At 37.7% G+C, this 18,561-nt stretch overlaps 1 protein-coding gene across 1 annotated transcript in view; it reads left to right on the forward strand.

The window, feature by feature from the left end:
- Positions 1–3,462: 3,462 nt before the first annotated feature.
- LOC121295083 (tripartite motif-containing protein 2-like) overlaps positions 3,463–18,561 on the forward strand; it is a 61,353-nt gene continuing 46,254 nt past the window's right edge. Inside the window, exon 1 of the mRNA XM_041219423.1 lies at positions 3,463–3,553. The gene's annotated coding sequence lies outside the window, so the exon portion shown is untranslated. The remainder of the gene's footprint in view (positions 3,554–18,561) is intronic.

Here is an 18,561-nt window from a genome sequence, read left to right on the forward strand (position 1 = left end):
GATTTATATAGTCAAGCTATTATTCTTCTAATAAATAGATGTTAAAGCAAGAAAGGTCACAGGAGATGAACAAAATCTTTCAGTAACTTGCAATGAGAATATTGGGTGAAGAATGAAAATGGCACAATTCTCATGCTGTGCAGTGACATTTTAATATAGGCACAAGCATTGAGGAGTCATTGTGACATCCATGTTATGCCACAGTTAACCGTTGTTATGAGGATAAGGCACCCAAATAACTCAATATAAGTCTGCTAAATCAAGTTTAATTTAAAAGAAGAAAAACACTTAGCTTTTAGTCATTTAGACTGGCTATGCTGATTTCTGCATAACTATACTGTTCAGTCTTGAAATGTTGTTTTGTGAAACAGGCAGAAGACTAATAATGTATCTTTGCCAGCTAGCAGCCTGTACATATGGACATATGTCACACTTTAGAGCTTTGTATCTGGAGAACAGCTGGCCCTGTTGTGAGGAAACTATTTAAGTTATTTACACCTAATAACTCTTTGCAGCAGTAATTAAGAGCAAGGCTGGAGATTAAGACTTGCACTTTATGTCCCAACACCAAATAGCTCTACTCATACATCATTTTAAAGATCAGCAGCTGTCAAGAATCATTTAATCTTGATTCTAAAAAAAAAACAGTGCTTTTTAATTAAAAATCAATTTGCCTTAAATTATATTATGTTCTGTTATATTTTTCTGTGATTTATTGTTCATAAAAGGTCAAGCAATAGAGACTGAAGTCCCAGAGATGTTATAAACTGTGGCAAAGCTGTAATGATAAGGCATGGTTTATTATCCACAGTGGGCATGCATACAATATCTCCACATTTAGGGTGTCTATTTTTTAAGGCTTCTGTGTTTCTAGTTTTGCTGTACTACATGTTGTTTTCAGTAGACTGTAAAAGGCTTTGTCTAAGCACTCTCACGTTTCACATGTTTAAAATAAGCTGGCCGCTTTCTTTCCTGTTATCAGCTGACAACCTACACCACACCCACACACACACACACACACACACCTTGGCGCCACCCATTATTCAGTTACATGGCCTTGGAACCAGGTGTACCTCGTTCTCCACCACTAGCCTCCTAGCAGGCTAACTCTGCAGAATGTTAACTCCGTAGCTGCCAGAGCCTGCTCAATGGCCAGATTCCTCCTGTTCCCTCTGCTGGTGGGAGGTGAACTTTTCAGTGCAGGAATTCCATCTACCTTGTCACAGGCATACATTTATATAATGGACTAAAGTCTGCATACCTATTAATTATTGGTTTCCACTCACAATTTCAATATGATGAGAGCATGCTCTCCTATTTAACATTACAGACAGACTGATTATGCAGCTTAGGACTGTTATTGCCTTAAGATAAAGAAAACCATGATAAGAGTCCAGCTGGCAATATCAGCAAGTGCAGATGGCAGTCTTTCAGGGTGTAGCCTCTCCGTTACCAGGGGGTACTACACCACTCTTTGCTCTCCAACACATGTAGACTTTAGAGCCTAATATTTGCATTATTCCAGTCTATACTTTAATTCAAGGAGAGCAGCATCTTTGTTTATTTTGTTAAATAAAATATTAGTATTAATATTAATAAAAGTATGTTTACTCAATACTGAAAAAAAAGGTATAATGTGTTGTTAATACATTTTGAAAAAACAGAAATACGTAGAAAACAGTTTGTCCTAAGGCTTTTCATGTAAACACACCTTTATAGAAACGTGAATGATCCTATGATAGCATGTGTTCCTGTATATATAGTTTTTTCACTTGGAAATGCAGCTCAATTTCTTTTCCACTTTTAAAAACTTTTTTTTTTTTTGTATTTAAAATGGATGGCGTGAGCTTTCACTAAGCTATTTTAATAAATGCTAGAAAACAATGCTGACATTCAAAAGAGAATGCAAATAACTTCCAGTCTGAAAGGCTTTCTACTCTAGTCTGATGCATAATATAATGTCACCATAGCAACTTCCTCCCTGTGGAAAATAATGGATGTCGGCTGTTCCCTGGGAAACCAGTGCCATGCTGAGAGGCAGGTGCCTGCAAGGAAGTGAATGGGATTGGAATGATATTAAGCTACTGTAGATTGCACTGGTGTAGCTTTAGGGTTCACAAATGTTGTAACAGACGTCTGTTCAACCAAAATAAAATTTGAAATTTTGAACTGAACATTTTTTGAAATGTTGGCCTCATCTGTAGTAATACATAATTAATGCTCTAGAACATTTAACTGTACTGTAAATAGTTCACTACGATGGTACTGTATTTGAGGGTCTAACATTTTACTTTAATTCCACTCTGCATTTTGTGGTTGAAAACCAGTTACAAGTAGCATTAAAATGCAGCCCATTTGTAAACTTGTCAGTATCCTTGCATCTGAAAATATACATATGTATGCCTCAGTTTAAATGCAGCAAGAGTTCATTCATGATATAACTAAGCCTATATCTGAACTCCAAAATTAGCTTTTGGAATGCCATTGTCTAATTCAGGGGTGTCAAACTCAGTTCCTGGAGGGCCACAGTGTCTTCTGGCTTTCGTTCCACCCAAGTTCTCAATTACCTAATTTGTCTAATTATTTATTACTGGACACATTTAACACATCTCTTCAGGCCTCAAAATGTTTCATAGGGAGTGCACCTTGAATCAAGTGTATTTTTAAAACCCGCAACTGCAAAACACCTTGAAAAATACTAAATATGTCAAATAATTAGATCAATTGTGTTAATTGAGAGCTTAAGTTGAAATGAAAACCAGAAGACCCTGCAGCCCTGGAGTTTGACACCCCTGGTGTAATTGCTGGAAGTAGGTCAGCCAACTGAGAATTTGAATCTAGGCCACCTTAGTTATGTAGGCTATTTTATGAGCTGAAAATGGCATCTTAGGTAAAATAATAATAATAATAATAATAATAATAATAATAATAATAATAATAATAATAGGTTGTATTGGTTTTAGGACAGTCTATTTTAAATTTATTATTTTCAATTTAACATTAATTTGAAAATAAAATTTTCAAATTGTAGCCTATTAAGAAAAGCATGTGTAGAAATCAAGGTGTTATTTTTCTATATTTACATAACAATATACAACATTGTATTGCAAATTAAATTGATTTAAAATGTTTAAAAAGGAACCACAAATTAAACATTTGTTTTCCAAATATATTAATTAATTTATTTAGAATTATAATACAATAAAATGTAGTTCTATTGTAATTCTTAGGAAAAATAGAAAAGTACAGATAAAAAATGATCAACATACATTAGCATACGTAGCCCAAACACTGGTTTGGTAATTAAAGGCTATTCTATGAACTAACAAGGAGATCATTTAAATTCTCATCTGGGAAGAACCCCTCTAAATCTGGCAGTTGTATGCCATACACATGGGATGCGTTGGTCAATTTGAGGAATAATCGCTACCACAGGCAGCAGCCGATATTCCAAGTTCTGTGAGCAGAGCCTGACTGCAAGGTTGACGGTGACTGCGTTCTCTTTGTAAATGCGTTGGATGAGTGGACTCATTTCACAAATACAATTCGAAACGTAAGTATGTATGTGTCATTGTATTCAGATAGCTAGCAAATTAATTCTGAGGGAGCGTCTTTTGCTGTTTAGCCGGGCAGATAAGAAACGGGTTAGACTCAAAGGATGTGATGATATGCTGCTGAGGATTCATGTTTGAATCAGCTGTGATTTGTACACGAAAATGCTGGAAATGGTTTATGTGATTTAAGCAACATGTATGGCCTCATTGCAGGTTATGAAGTACAGTAACGGTAGGACACAGTACAGTAAGTAATAATTTGGTAAAAGAGAAACTCGTGGGATATTGCATTTCAAATTGATTGATTTAACCTATTTTGCTTAATTTGAAATTATAAAGGGGGGGGGGGGGGGGGGGTTTGTTGGGGGGGGGGGGGGGGGGGGGGGGGGTGGGGGGGGGGGGGGATTTGTTGCATTATTATTATAGTTTTGGGTTTGTATGCATTTGTATTAACAGTTAATGTATGATATAATCAAATAATTAAAACGTAGCAACGGGTTAAGAACATAATACTAAGATCTGTAACATGTTCATTGTATGTGTATGTTGTTTGGGAGACTGCGGTATTTAAGCACAACAATCCTAACTCTTGGATTACTTGTATTATTGCCCATATATAGTGAGGGTGCTAAACATTGATAACGTTAGGACTCATGAGCATTTGTGTTGTTGCTTATATTGAGTGAAAGTGGTCTGTTCCAAAATTGCATTCAATCGTGCACGAAAAAGGAGGAAGCATGCATGGTACATATTTGCACAAATGCTGCCAGTGTATTTAAGATTAGGTTAGAATTAATGGGTTGACACTTTATTGGATTAACTGTTATATTCAGACACTCCCTGTCATGACCAAAAAGGTCTCTTTAGGTGTAACTGTAAATTTTAAGAGACGGAATCCTGATAGGTAAGATGGCAGATATTAACAAAGGACTGATCGTGGATGACAGCTGGCAGGTGCTTCAATGTAAAACTGAACAGATTACTGATTTTTAACAAGGCACGGTCCAAATTATGAGTCTGTGGATCATTCTACAAAACAGAGTTCCTGCACCTTTTCACCAGAATAGATTATTGTGTATTTATTCACCTATCCCTCCAGAATAATTATAACACCAACACCTTGCAGATTTGACATGTCAAGTCAGAGCTAGCATGGCTGCCCGTGGTGGCCTTTCCCACTATTGAAAGTGTTATTGCAAAGTTGTTTATGCTGGCATGACTAACCTGAGCTGTACATTATGCCATAATGCTTTATAGGTAACAAATGGTGAGGTTTCTATTCTCCAGTGTCAAAGCCTTGTATCTCAGAAACCATTTGGGGTTAGTGATTTCATGCTAAATGTGTTGCTGACCATTTAATTGACCTCTGACCCAATATGGCTGTCATGTTGAGGTCATGTAACTTTTGAAGTTGCAGCTGCTAGGCATGACATTTGAGTTATTGTCATAATGTTTGGTACACCACTGTGTTCTTTGATTGTCTTACTTAAGTTCCAACTTTTTCATATTTCCATTTTACTACATATTGACAAACCATGTAACCTGGTAACAAACCCCTTAGACCATGCCTCTGGGGATGCTTAGCTTTTGTTCACATTTCTAGTTACACAGTTGTGTTTGATTCAACAGACGGCTTTACATGAATGACAATCCACAATGATTTGACAACACTGTTGTGTGTATTTTTATAAACTGGTTCTCACAACACTGTCATCATCAAATTTGTATCCCGCAACATTGCATTCATGTCAACTTTCTGTTTGATGAAAGATATTTCTATCACCGGTGCCTTACTGTGATATGAGATTTTGGGCTTTTTCATTTTGATATATGGGGGCGTATTTTGCTTGAAGGGCTGTCAGATTTTTCATTGTAATTGTTACTCTTTGCAAATTGCTCATTTAGTTTTGGGCTGCCAGGCTTTTAGTTGCACTTCTCACACTTGCAATATTGGAGATGTATTTAGGAAAAGTAGGGGGAAATAAATGATAACAATGCTTTTAAATATTGTGTGAACTCTCTGGCTGCTCTAAAAGGGCAGATGATACCTATAGGGGTTTAGTGCTCATGTATTTGATTCACATCTTAGCTTGTTGTCAAAATGATTTATACACAGGGAGCCAGTCAGATCTGATGAATTTCTGCAGAAATCATTTTGCCCCATTTTACTGTGTTGACTTAAGTCTGACAAAGCTGTAAATGTGGATGCAAGCAAGACTCACTTTAGCATCAACCTGCATAGTATTTTCTCCTGTCTAGCAAGATGGATTCCTTTTAATATTTATGCCTCTGACAACTCATAAATAATGTATTTCTTAACTTGTGTGCTTGACAACAGCAATGAGAGTCCACCCTTATCTTGTTCCTCAACATACACACTTGTTATTTTAAATACTAGCTTGTATTATTACTGTTATATATGGGAACGACCTAACCTTGAGGCAAGTTCTATAATCTGGAAACAATTGACTTAAATATAATATCTTTACAGATATGTGAGGTGAAAGCAATATAAAGGTGAAGGTCTTGGAGTGATTAAGGGACAGACTGCAAGAATAGAAACATTGACTATCATTTGTTTTATATATTATATAATAGACGTTGTTCTCATCCTGCAGTTTCAGGGCTTGCTGCATGGCTTTCAGGGCTTGCTGCATTGCAGGGCATGCCGTTTTAAGAGGCATATTGCAGATCTCTCTGAATTTGTACCCATGAGGTAATTTTGAGGCCTAGCACGGGTGAGGTTAATTTCATGATGTTAATGGCAAGAGAAAGGTGGGCAAGGTTGTGACCTTGTAGGTAATCTGCCTGACACTCTTGTGATTCAAAATGGCCTGCTTTGTAATTTGATGATAAACCTGCTATTCAATAACCTTGTTTTAAACAAAGGATACAAGTTAAATGACTTTATACATTGCTCAAATTTTATATAAACAAATACCATATTATTTCAATTTGGCGCCGCAGCGTTTATTTTAAATTGATCTAGATGACTGTGGCGCTTAAAAGAGGGCGGCCTTTATATGAGGGTGACCTTTATTATTAATAATACTATGATTTCCAAACGCTGCAATATTTTATTACATGATTTATGACATTTTACAAGTATCGCGGTTGCTTATTTTCTGTAATCCGGTAGCCTACCTGTTTGTAGCAGCGAGTGTAGCTTACCTACTTTGACAACAGTACATTTATCAGTGACAGTTATCGAGAGCCTATTAGGTGGGAGTTGGAAGGTCAGGGGAGTACTGTACTAGAGAATCAGGACTGCGTACTGGTTACTACGGGCGGGACAATGCTGGCGTGGCAGTCAAATCCAAGAGTGTACAGTAGATGTTTTTCTGCACCAAAAATTACCTCTGAATATCAGTTTGATTCCTGTAAAAACTACAATATATCCTACTCGCTTATTTTTTTCTCACTGTAACATGTGTATTTGTAATTTCTCTGCAAGAGAAACCGAAACTAAATCTTCTCATAGATGGTAAGCACATTGTTTTTATTTGTATGGGAATTACAATTGAACTAAAAACAAAACAACAAAACCACCTATAAGAACATCAGAAGGACTGCTGTTCTGTACATACGTAGTTTCTTGCATTTTCTTTCAGAACTGTACTACCATAAAATAAAATGTGCTTACTATGTGTGTACATTAGTTTGTAATTTACGGGCTAGACTGAGGCTCCCGTCTCTTCGGGGGTGTTACATATACATAGTTAGTGTTGCACGTTTATTTGTTTACTGTGTGTGTTTCTTTTAGTAGGGGGAGAAAAAAAATACCTTCATGTTTCTTTATTGATAGCGGCGTTTATTCGAGGGCGGCCTCTATTATAAAGCTGATATTTGACTGCGGCGCCAATACGAGGGCAGTGCCAAATTGAAGTAATACGATATATTGTGTTTTTTTTTTTTTTTCTTTTAGATTTCAGCATTTGTTCTATTAACATTTTGAATATGTGTATAGATTTATTTTTCTTTGTGCATTGCAACGTGTATCTACTATAGGATTCCTAAATGACCCCTGCTGCTTTGGTTTGCTTCAGACTGATCCTATTTTCCACTCTGCTGCCCATAGCATTCAGTACAAATTATTGCAGTCTACCAGACATATTTTCCTGCTTAGTTCTTTGTAGTATGTTATAAGATTCTCATTTGCACATTTTGCTACTTGCATCACTACACAATTAGCACATGATTCCTCTCTGATGGTAACTGATGTTGGACATGGATTGTTCTAAATTCTGTGACTGAAATGGGCAACCATCATACTGATAGTGTTCCATATATTTTTCTAATTAGCCATATTCTAGAAGACTGAATAAAGCAGCCTGTGCAGTGTTCTCTTCAGGCTTGGATGGTGGTTGTGGAAAACGTTGCCTTTGTGCTGTCTGTGATCAATAGTTAATGGTATTGCATGACTAGAGATGCTGATGCTACAGTTAACTCGGGGTAGTAGATAATTAGTGGGATTAAAAAACTGGATTGTTTAATCAAGTCTGGCCGCAAACACTGATCATTTTTACAACTGGCAGTGATGCTCTGTAAACAGTGACGTGTAGATTATCTGTTATGCAGTCACGGTGCCAAATGCCTTGCTTGCTGCAGTAGCAAGTCAATTGTGCAGAGAGGTTGCATTGTGTAGTTGAAAGCACTGTAGTAACCATTTAATTCTGCTGCAATAGCTTCATATAGCATTGGTTCTACACAGACAGAAGAGTAAGTTGCTTTATTAAACCAAAAATAAAAATGATTAATTTTTGGTTATAGTGATTGACTGTTCAAACTTTCCAAAAAAAAAAAATGTTATCACACCATCATCTTTTTGCATTACTTCACATGTGGTGGGGGGATCAAGAAGAGCTACTTCCTTGTAGTGACCCCTGGGCAACGTCTCTGATGGCAAAAAGCTCTTCAAATCGAACTTACCATGCAATGCTTAAGCAAAGCAATGTTGGGCTTGGTTAGTACTTGGAGAGGAGACCACCTGGGAATACTGAGTGCTGTAGGCTGCATATTAAGCTCATACAAATATATATATATATATATATATGTGGTGGCATGTTTGGGGAGTATCCAGGAAGCTGAATAAGTAAGTAACATCTATATTTCAATTTGTTTTTGTATTGTAACCACAATAATACAAAAGAACGGGGCTAATAAAAAATGTAAACAGTGCTGGACTGCATCCCTAAAATGTAAAAACATTCTCTTCAGTAAATCCCCTGGAATAAAACACCAGCAGATTATTTGTTCGAAAAGGATTTAGCTGAATTTCCACCACTGTTAAGATAATTAAAATAGCCCCCATTGTGTTAAAGAAGTGTTCACCACAGACAGGCACTGCCTCCCTCCGGCTCCCCTATAAAAGGGCCTGGGAGCTGGACACTGGGGTTTGCCTGGAGAAAAGGGACTACCTGGAAATTGTTTAAACTTATTTTGGTCAGTGTTTTTGGGTGTGAAATAAAGCCAAGTGTTGTACTTCAAGAAGCTCTGTTTTGTCTCCTTCTTGACATCGCTACAGTATCATTAAATAATTGCACAGTTTATCATACAGTAGTTTTTGATATTGGTTAGTTTGAAAAAAACTTAAAAAGCTGTAAGGATAGAAGTGCCATTAATCAAGCTTACTCCTAAGGAAGGTAAGACTGCAATATTGTACTTTCAATTTTGGCATACCCTAAGATGACATGTGGATGCATATCATGGTAGATGCCCTATGATACTGAGAATTTTATAGCAGTGGAGGGAAGCATACAGTATGTTGCATGCTTGTTCAGATATTGTTTATATTGTAAATCTTAAAATCTTGACAAACTATAACTTTCACATTGCTGCCATAGTCTGTGTTGCTTAGTTCCTACGGTGTGCAAATATGACACATTATTTCTCTATTGCAGCAATTTGCGTTGCTCCATAACAGACGCAGAGACTCTCTGAACTTGGTGAACCTATTGAAAATTAATTAGAAACACAAAAATACGAAGAGCAAAGTATTATTGAAGAGAAAAGGGTATGAAATGATTCAGTGTTGTCCAAGTGATTAAAATCCTATACTATACTACAACAAAATAAAGTAAACAGTGAGGCTGTTGGATTTTGCAGGTGGTATGGATAGGTTGTTTAAAGCTATATTGGATGATAAGGAGTCTATGTGCCTTGGTTCATTTGTTGTTTTTTTTTTTATGCAAAATGCTAGAGAACAGTTTCCTACTGGCAATGCTTGCTTTTTATTTCCAGCGCAGTCTTGCCTCAGAGATGGGGCATCTAGGCAAGCCATTGATTGATATTTTGAGAAAATGTGAACACGATAAAGTGGCAAAAAAATTAACTTTTGTGATTATGATTAAAACCATTAATCCAAGCATAACAGCTGCATATACGTGTGGAGTTCTTAGAAAAGGTTTGTTGTCAGGGCCACCATGCAGAGCTATGGCGTTTGCAGGTATGACCATAAGGCCTGCAGTGGTGACACCAGACTAGGAAATGAAACACAGAAACCTACAGGGCTGAACTGAGCCAAAATGGCGCTCAGCTTTTTATTAATTAATCAAACAAAACAGTTAAACAAGACACACCAAAACAAATGGGCACGTTGGCCAAAGTAACACAAACAATAAGGATTATTTTGTAAAACAAGTACCTTAATTCACGTTCTGGTCGCATTCACTCTCGCTATTAACTCCACTCTATTCTCAACTTTGATCCTGGAGTGGGTCTTTTAATTCTCTGTGGCTGGAGCCTTAATTACCCATTAATTAAATAATTACCTTTAAGGCTCCAGCCACATTCCCATAAGGTTTATTAGCATGGGGATTTTAACCCCATCCACGCCAACTACCTATTACAAATAATAAATTATAATGTCACAAATACAATAATAATAATAATAATATACATAAATAAATGTGCAGAGGGAGGTGGGCACCCCGTCACACAGGTTAATTGCTTCTAGGTGGTGAAAGGTCATATCTGCTGACCCCTGCCTATGTGAGGCTGGCTTCAGGAAATATGTACAGTTGCTGCTGCAAGTGTGTAATGATATGGTTAGTGTTCAGGCACTTTGAACTACGGTACTTAAGTAGTACAGCACTGTACCTGGAACAGGGGTACTGCAACACAGTAAGAAAAGAAAATCTACAGGAAATCCAGCATTGCTTCCCAGAAACTGAATACTCATTTCATAAGGGGGCATGTAGGTAAATGAGAACATTATGTGTTTCTGTTGTTGAACATCTTGTTTATGTCATTATCACTGTGAGATAGAATTTGAAATGCATTTGCTGTATTTCATTATTGACAGAAGCTGCAACAGAACTAATCAGAGTTGATAACTTCAGTGGGGATTGACATGAGTCTCTAGAATGCTGGGACAATCATAAGAACAGTTTAGTATCTTATGACGACAGAAACACAGCAAGTGGGTTGCATCCCTCATGTAATTTGTCATGACTTTTTTTTCGTCAATAAACTCAGAAACACCTACCTGCAAATAATTATACTGATAAACTTCAGTTGTTTCATGTTTTAACCTCCATTAACTAACTTTCTCCCTTTTATTTAGTAATTTTATAATAATAATTTCCCAACAATAAAAGGGGGATTGCATTGAAGTGATTTTAAATAATAAATAATCAAGACAGGTACAATTTAAATAATTTAAATTAGGTAATGCACGTAAAGAGAGACTTGGGAGAGGTTAATCTTTAGCGAAGTGTTTTATAAGTAGCAGTATCCACTATAAAAGCAGCAGCTTTACAAGGAAAGTTTGGCAATAACTTATTTTTTATTCATAAGAACTGTCTGAAGCAATTAGCATTTGCAATTGGCGAGATGAGCATTCCTCCTAATATGTTTCATCAGACAGAACAGCATAAAGTGGGACCATAATACCCCCTTGCAAATATGTTGTGTGGGGTACATAGGGTGTTTATAAACCACATAGAAAAAAACTTATGTGTTTGCATTTTATATTCAGAAGGATCCAATACAATGTAAGACATGTATAAACGATCATTCCAAGCAGGATGGGCACATTTGAGCACGATGAATGCCTTGAAAGGTTTTTACTGCAGGCCCTGTGAAATGGGGGGCAATCAATTGTAAATTAAAAACAAATGCTAGGCCTAGTGGCACTGGCCCAAGTGAAGCAGCAGACTGACTTTTTGTATCCATCAGTATAATAAATTCTATGAAGAATATAAATTATACAGTCATTTAGGCAGTATATCTGATTTTGGAAATAACCATACCACTGCTAATAAAGGTTATGTGTTGATTGCAGTATCAAATTATTATCAAAACAAGCCTTGTCAGAGTCCCCAACATTCTCGCTAAATTTGCATCTCACAGCCAACACATCTCCTGCCCTCATTCCAAAGGAATGCAGTTGCTTTAATCCCAAACCAATGCAGTCAGGCTCATTGTGATAGTGTAACTTCAAATTCATGGTTAGTTTGTAACCATGGGACTTCATCATTCCCTGTCTTTGTATTGGTGGTCATTTGAATCAAAGACAATTGGTAGGTTAATCTATGCTACTGTTGCAATGCTGATTGTGTTCTCTGTAAAGTAATAGATGTGTCTGTACAAATTAAACTCCATTGAGACCATGGTCCCAAAAATAAAAGGCGCCAAAAGTGATGCCTGCCATAAACAAAGACATGGACACAAATGTATTTAATTCATATTTGCAAACATTAAAGAATGCGGAAGGAAGACAATTCAGAATGTATTTAAAAAATCTTGAGCAGCTAATTATTACCATTTGCTTTGAGCAATAGATTACTGTATTGGATCAATGGAGTTATATCCTGGACCAATGCAGCACTCTGCTGTGTATAGCCTGAGGTACATGACCATTCACTACAATAGTTGACTGTAATGTAGTGTTTAGAAAATAAGGTAATTGAGTAATTTGACTCTCCATTTTAGACACTATGGAGTAGATGTAAGGATACACACAGTGATTTGCGGGTGCAAAACCCCCAAAATGCGGCCGTAAATTCTGTTTTGTAGCCGTAAAGTCTGATTTTAGTGGCCTCTAAAAATGCAGTCTATGTAAAGAATGGTGTTTATCTGGCCTTCTGGATCCGCTATCAAAACTTGCACTTTGCCATCATTAATCCATTAACCCTTTCCAGTCCGAATTCGGACCCTGTCCGACATCATCAAAAAGACGTGAAGCACAGGTCTAGTCATTTTTAATCCAGAAAAAGCAGAGCAAACCTTTCAATGGCTGAGTGTGACCAATAGGAGCCAAATGAACCTGAAAAAAGGGTGTTTCTGATAGGCCCATGTGCTACAGAGATAACATGGACACAAAGGAGATAGCTGCTTCTGCATCCAGCGCTAAAAGAATATCACAGACATTTGCAGAGCCGTTCGAGATGTTATAGTAATAAAACAATGACTTGATTATTATTGATTATTGAGGAGTTTGGTGATAAAACGAGTGATCTGGAGAGGATTTATCAGTATGCACATCTATAAAGAGGTGTGTGAAAAATGCAGCAGCAAAATAAACAGCACTTGTGAAAATAATTGGACCTGATGCGCCTGACAAGCACTGAATAAATGGACCACTAAGGGTTAAAATTATATTGAAATTCATTCAAATGACAATAAAAGAGATACTAAGCGGGCACAAACATTATAATTGGATATAAGGATTTTGCCTTGCACTTAGGCAATCGCTGATCCTACAAAAACATTGCATATTGACCCAAGGTGTGGTTCGAGGGGCAGGAGCTAGGCTCCTCCATATCCTTTTATCTCCTGTCATCAATCAGATCTACTGCCAATTTTAACTATTAGTCACACACTATACCTTCGTCTTGTGTTTTTTCATTATGGTACTGAACCTAAGCAGATTGCACCTCCTGCAGCCAGCACATCAGGCCAGCAGGCAGCTGTTCTAGTCAGCGAAACTCAGCAGGAACATTCTCTGACTTTTTATGAAATAAAAGCATTCATGTAACCATTTGCGGATACCTTATCCTCGGTCAGTGCCAAACACAGCAATTTGGATAAACGGGTGTCCAACATCGAGCGAGAGAAGCAAGGTTCCGCAGTTACAGTATTTTCCTTCATTCCTGCATTAAACTCGCCCACCACCAGGGCAGCTTCCATCCATTCCAGCCTCTGATCTACAACCTTGCAACTGTCACAGCATGTGGTTTCACCTCCTCAACCACTGTACGTTGTCACTCAATATCGCTGCAGATTTGACAAAGCATAATCGAAGGTAAAGATGTTAACCTGGTTTCACTGTTGATGGTTACATCCCATTTTCTGGACCATAGAGTAGCGGATTGTGGAGACCTATCAGCCATGCTGAAATGCAGAGACCCCAGATTACTGAAGAATCTAACTCTGGGGGAATTCATCCTAGCCTTCACTATATACAAAGTACTATGTTCTGAATACCCAAACCACAGACAAGAACTGAATTCTACATCATAGAGCTGTCTGTCAGGTATGGAGGGGCCATGTTTTTGTACTACCACAAATCCTTTTCAGCAAAAGCAGCATAAACATCATCGACTGGGCACAATCTGATTTAGATCTGTTCAACAGGCTTTTCAGTGGTCTCTGAGCTAAGGCATGTGTGGTCTGTGGGTCCACTGGCCACTCAACCTCTCTCTACCCGAAAGCTGCCATAGCATCAACCTCCTGCAGATCAGCAGTCTGCATCACTCCTCCGGCTTTTCAAACAGAATCTCGATCCCTAACTCCATGTATTCTTCAGCCCTACCCGAGCAATCCACAAGGAAAGACGAAATTCTGGCGAATAATCAGATGTGCAGGAGGAAGGCAAATCTGTAATAATTTCAGCTCTGGTATATGCTCATTCAGGCAGTGCAAAAAGTCTCCACTCCCATAAATATCTCCTTTTTAAAACAAAAACTTTGTCATCTACTTAATTGATGGACTAGAGAATGTTTTTTCAACTGGACTCAGTCAAATTCCATGCAGAAAACCTTCCCAATCAAAAAACTCCATTCTTCTATAAGAAACCAAGAAAGTGCAATCTCTTTATCCTAAAAGATTTTAAAAAAAGGATTTAAGGTCGGCCTGTTTTCATCTCCCCATTTACAATCTACAAGATTACCCCTATCGGCATCACCACTTGGAAAATGTCAGGAAAAAAGCATCTCGTCATAGACTTGTAAGCACCACAGGGATCACACTCCAGTAGTATCATCTCGCTCATGCATCAAGATCAATTTTCTCTACAATACATTACCATCTCAGATGCAATTCATTCAATTAAATTAACCCTTTGTGATCCTATGTCGGACCAGGTCCGACATTATAATTTTCCCTTTCCAGTCATAAAGCACAGGTCTCTAGTGGTTTTGTCCATGGAAAAAGAAAAGAAAACCATTCAATGTCTGAGTGAGACCGATAGGACCCAAATGAAGCCGAAAAAAGGGGAATATCTGATAGCCCCGTGCACCACAGAAATAACACAGACATAATCAAAGCAGATAGCTGCTTCTGCGTCCAGAGCTCAAAGAATATCACAGACATTTGCAGAGCTTTCTGAGATGTTATAGTAATAAAATAATTACTTGGATCACATTATTGAGGAGTTTGGTGGTAAGACTAATGATCAGGAGAGGATTTATCAGTATGCACGTCTATATAGAGGTAGGTGAAAAATACAACTAACAAGAGGTGGGGCTTGGCTGGAGATGCAGTACTATTGTTGTTTTGCCTTGCAGTGCATTTTAAACTTGTTTTACTCTGAAAAAGAATATTTTAAACAGTGCATGTAAAATAAACACCACCTGTGTGAAAATAAATGGACCAGACACATCTGACAAGCACTGAATAAATGGACTGCAAAGGGTTAAATCCTCCATCAAGGTTGCTTCTCTACATTTGATGACCTAACAATGGAAACTGTATGTCTAACTGCATTTTTGTTTTTTTAAGATGCTCAGAATATGCAGTTCCTTCTACTGCCAGCTTTCCTATGCTGGGTACTCGCTGCAGTGATCTCACACTTATCTTATATTCCCACTTTATCCTCTTCCTGTACATTTCCAAAACAGATCAGCTTTGGGAAGGTCAATTTATTCAGCTATCTCTCTTCTATGCCCATATACTTCCATGCAGAAATATATCACAGAATTTCAAAATCTGCCCCACTGTTCATCGATTTAAGACAGATTGTTTGTTATATCCAGACATTGGTTCACATCTCATCTGTCTACGTTACTTTCCAGAGCAGGACTTCACCTGCAATTCTATACCCCTCATTCAGAGCCGGGGCAGCCAGATCAGCAACAAGAGCAAAGATTAACCATCATCTAATTAAAAAATGGGGCTCTGGACCTCATCAGCAGTTGAGTCATATATATGTTCTTCATCTGAGATATCTTCATATCAACAGTCTACTGCTAGTATGTCAGGAGTGAGGATGATCCTTCCGCTGGAGCCACCAAAGGTTTCCCCCTATAAAGAAAGGGGGGTTTTCCTTTCTTCAAATGTTTTTATCCGTTTCCAAGATTTCACAGACTTTTGTTCAAATTCATGATTTTCACGATTTCCATGACCTCCATGACAAAATCATATTGTTAGTCATGTGTAATTCCTGTTTTTTAAATGCTTAAAACACCAAGTATGCAGCTTATCTTGAGCGCTGGCAGTAGTTCTACAAAATGTCTTGGTACAAGTTCCTTTTTATGGTAATTCATCATTTCACAGAGAAAACGGGGGTGTTGTTTTTTGTTTGTGAGTTCTCCTACACTATCCTATGTAAAGTACTAGATCTTTCTAACCTATTTATAAACAATTAGAGAGTGTATGAGTGGCAATTGTGGACAAAGAACATCTGTTCTGTGTAAAACAAACACATCACTCCTTCTGTTGAAACTTTTATAAAAACAAAATCCTCATGTCTCTGAATGAAAGAATGTATTATCCATTTATATTGGGGGGCTTTGTGTGTTGTTGACTGGAGCTGTCGGAGCTGCAGCATCATGGACTAAAAGACAATGACAGGAAGACAAATTACCCTGGTACCAGTGGGATCATTCCAAAACATGATGGGACTGGGATGCCATCTGTCCCCTGCATTCAGTGTCCAGAGCAATCTTGTGGACAACCCTACAACTGATCTTTGCAGACCTCCACCTTAATCTGTGAAACAAACTTGTTAATTAGCCCTATTGAAGTACTATAGTACCTGGCTTAGCACTGTAAGGTGTGGAGGTGTAAATGGTGCTTCATGTGCCTTGTTACTAAACATTGTTTCGGGGTGAAGATTAAAAAGCCTAGGGCAGCTTCCTTGATTAAATTAGGAAGGCATAGTGCTGTCTTCCAATGACGCAAGCCATGTTTAAGCTATTATTACCAGCAGAATTCAAATTACCAACCGGACAACCTTTTGGGCACTGCTGTGTGTGTGTGTGTGTCTATATATATATATATATATATATATATATATATATATATATATATATATATATATATATATATATATATCAGTCAAAAGTTTGAGTACACTTGCTGGAAACTAGATTTTTTTTTCATAATTCACAATGTTTTACGTCATATATGTTTCTGTAAATACTTGAAAATGAAAACATGTTATAATATACAAAACAAAACACAAGGATTATCAAAGCAACGTTCAAGAAAATTGTCTCTAAGTCTTGGATTCCTCAAAATAGCCACCCTTTGCCTTAATAACAGCCTCACAAACACAAGGTATTCGGTTAACAAGTTTCAGCAGGAAATGACCTGACATGTCTTCCCAGCTCTTCTGCAGCAATTCCCAGAGATGTAGGGCACTTGTGGGTAGCTTTGCTTTGACTCTTCTGTCCAGTTCGTCCCATACAAGTTCTATGGGATTGAGGTCTGGAGACTAGGCAGGCCAGGTCATTAGATTGAGTTGTCATTCCTTTTTCGCCAGATAGTTCTTGCACAACTTTGAGATGTGTTTCGGGTCATTAACTTGCTGAAGAATGGAGGACTGCCCAACTAGCCGTAATCCTGATGGAATGGCATGCCTCTGAAGTATGCTATGATAGCCATGTTGGTTGAGCTTGCCATGGACTTGGTAAAGATCACCAACTCTGTCACCTGCAAAGCAACCCCAGACCATGACACTGCCTCCTCCATGCTTGACAGTGGGAACCACACATACAGACCTCAAGCACTCACTCTCTCTGCGTCTTACAAATACTCGGTGGTTGGACCCAAATATTTCAAATTTTGACTCATCCGTCCATAAGACCGACTTCCACTCCTCAAACATCCAGTTTCTGTGTTTTTTGGCCCATGCAAAAAATTATTCTTATTCTGCACTCTTAACAATGGTTTCTTTGCAGCAATTCTTCCAGTTAGACCAGCTTCACGCAATCTCCTCTGAACAGTTGATGTTGAAACATCTGTACTTCTAGTAGCATTTAGCTGAGCTTGTATTTCAGAGGCAGTTACTCGCTGGTTTCACAAACTTGTGACTCGAATGAACTTGTTTTCTGATTCTAAGGTCACCCTTGGCCTGCCTGACCTTGTTCGGTCCTCATGAGTACCAGTTTCTTCACATCGTTTAATGGTCTTGGCCACAGCAGTTACAGACACTTGCAAAGTTCTTGTGATTTGTCTAAAAGATTGACCTTCATTTCTTAAAGTAATTACAGGCTGTCTTTTTTCTTTTTTTAACTGAACTTATTTTGCCATTTTCTGCTCCCTTACATTCAGGAATGACAAACTTGTGCCTATGCTACCTATATTTATAGTAATCATGAACCCTCACCTGTTAACAATAATTGGTGACAAAAGGTTAATTAGGTAACATGCTAGTTAACTCAGAGAACATCTAACAAAGACACTTTTATACTTAGGCCAGTGTTCTAACACCGTGTTATACACATTTTAGTATTTTAACTGACTTGGGCTTCAGACTGAAATCCCCTTGCTTTGGGTGACCATTTCATTGAAATTGACAAGATTTACATTTTCATTTAAAAATTAAATTTTTGAATGCAAT

This window comes from Polyodon spathula, chromosome 2 (assembly GCF_017654505.1).
Source record: "Polyodon spathula isolate WHYD16114869_AA chromosome 2, ASM1765450v1, whole genome shotgun sequence".
Classification (NCBI taxonomy): Eukaryota; Metazoa; Chordata; class Actinopteri; order Acipenseriformes; family Polyodontidae; genus Polyodon; species Polyodon spathula.